Raw genomic sequence first — 2,500 nt, 5'->3', positions numbered from 1 at the left:
AACAACACTAGGCAAAGATTCGTCAAGTTCGTTAGTATTAAAACTAAGGAAGAAAATAATATTTTGGTCTGAGAGAACTGAAACTATAAACAATATTTTTTTTTTTTTTTTTGGGAACTAGGTGCACGATTTTAACCTAGAGCACTTCAACAAAAACAAAAAAAATAAGAACGATGAATGGAGAACACAAAAGAAACAGGATAGGATGATAGCAGGAAACAAAAGATAAAGGGATAGAAAACTGATTTTAGAACCTGTGCTCTGATACCAAATGATGCGAACCTCAATCGACACGCTTTGAGACCCAACAAAAATATTGGAATATTTAACCCAGGAAAGCTAAAAATCAGATTTATGATAGAAACCCTAACCCAACGTTTATAATTGAAACGCGAACCAAAGGTATAAGTTGACATTGACCCAATGATTATAAAGAATCACGAACCAAAGGTATAAAGTTTGAACGCCACAAGGAAGAATTCTTGATAAGTTCACAGTTCTTGAAGAACCAAAAGAGAGCAAAGTCTCACCTTTTCTGAATTTTTATTCAATAATGTTCTTAAAAAAACGTTTACAGACTTCAGAGCTTATTTAAGGACTCCACAAAACTTGACAGACAAGAAAATATATTCTAAAATAACCCCTAATTGATACCTTACCATATCAGGAATCAAGTTTGACCTAAAAAGCACTTAATGCACCTAAAAACAAGGAAAATACCTAAAAAACGTACTAAATAATAAAACCCTAAATAAAAGTTGATTTGGTCTGAAATTAGCAGATCCAAAATAGGAAAAAATCTGTCTTAACTGATATAGAGCTGGAAAGTCAATCAGTCATTAATTCACGCCATAAATCACTCCCAATTAAGCCAGATCAGCCCTAAATAGCTTGAATTAAATTTATTACGCTTTCATCTTCCTTTGGGTCAAGCTTGGAATGTCTTGCGTTCGAATCAACCCAAATCTCTTGAATCAGCCCATTAAGTGCTTCTTTGATCTTCTTGGATCTTGCTCTTGTAATAAGCCCAACTTGAACATGCAATGGATCCTTGAATGCTTGTTGATTCTCATCACCTAAGGAATTGTGGAGTCGGCGTAAGCCTAGTATGAGATACCTCCACATTTAGGGATGTCCAGCATATGTGTTGAAAGGGAAGTCGGATAAGTTGGAAGCAAAAACAGAAGTATGCATGTTTTAAGGGTATTCAAAGGAAACTAAGGGTTATTTAGTCTATAATCATAAAGATAACAAAGTGTTTGTTAGCACCAATGCCAAATTTTTGGACGATGATTATGTGAATAATTATAATCCTAGGAGTAAAGTTGTCTTGGCTGAAATTGAGGAACCTGTAATTGAACAACCAATGCATGAAACTAGGGATGATGTGGTTGTATTAGATACACCACAAGATATTACTCATGAGACGACTAGTACACAGGAGCCTTGTTGCAGTGGGAGAATTGTTCGGCCACCTATAAGATTTATAGTTTTGGGAGAAACTTATGAAGCTATCCTAGAAGAGACTGAATCTGATCCTTATGCTTATGAAGAGGCAATGAATGATATAGATTCTCATTATTGGGTCCAAGATATGAAATCTGAATTGGATTCTATGTATTCCAATCGAGTATGCGATCTTGAAAAGGCGCCTAATGCACTAAACTTATTGGTTGCAAAAGGGTTTACAAGAGGAAGAGAGGGATAGATGGAAATGTTGAAACCTTTAGAGCAAGGCTAGTGGCAAAAGGGTATATACAAAAAGAAGGTATTGATTGTGAGGAAATTTTTTGCCAATAGCCATGCTTGAATCTTTCAGAATTATCTTATCCATTATTGCTCATTGTGATTATGATATTTGGTAAATGGATGTCAAGATTGCATTTCATAATGGAAATCTTGAAAAAGAAATCTATATGATGCAACCGGAAAGTTTCATAACAAGGAACCAAGAGCATATGGTATGCAAGTTGAAAAGGTCCATTTATGGACTAAAGCAAGCATCTAGATCATGGAACATTAGATTTGATCAAACAAACAAGTCTTTTGGTTTTGAACAAAATCTTGATGAACCATGTGTGTACAAAAGACATTGAGATAAAGTAATAATGTTCCTAATGCTTTATGTTGATGATATTCTACTCATTGGAAATGATGTAGGGGTCATGTCATCAGTAAAGGTTTGGTTGTCAAGCCAATCTGATATGAAGGACATGGGTGAAGCTAAATTTATTCTAGGGATCAAGCTTTGGTAAGATCAAAAGAATAGGATGCTAGGTTTGTCACAAGCTGGATATATAGATTAGGTTCTAGAACGGTTTAGCATGCAAAACTCCAAGAATGGATTACTTCCTTTTAGACATGGAGTTCCAATGTCTGATGACCAAAGGCCTAAGACTCTTGAGGAAGAAAATATGATGAAAAAAGTTCACAATCCTTCTGCAGTGGGAAGTCTCAAGTATGCCATGCTATGTACTAGGCCAAATATCTGTTATTCAGT

Source organism: Castanea sativa, chromosome 11, assembly GCF_040712315.1.
Source record: "Castanea sativa cultivar Marrone di Chiusa Pesio chromosome 11, ASM4071231v1".
NCBI lineage: Eukaryota > Viridiplantae > Streptophyta > Magnoliopsida > Fagales > Fagaceae > Castanea > Castanea sativa.
This window is presented reverse-complemented; position numbering follows the sequence as displayed.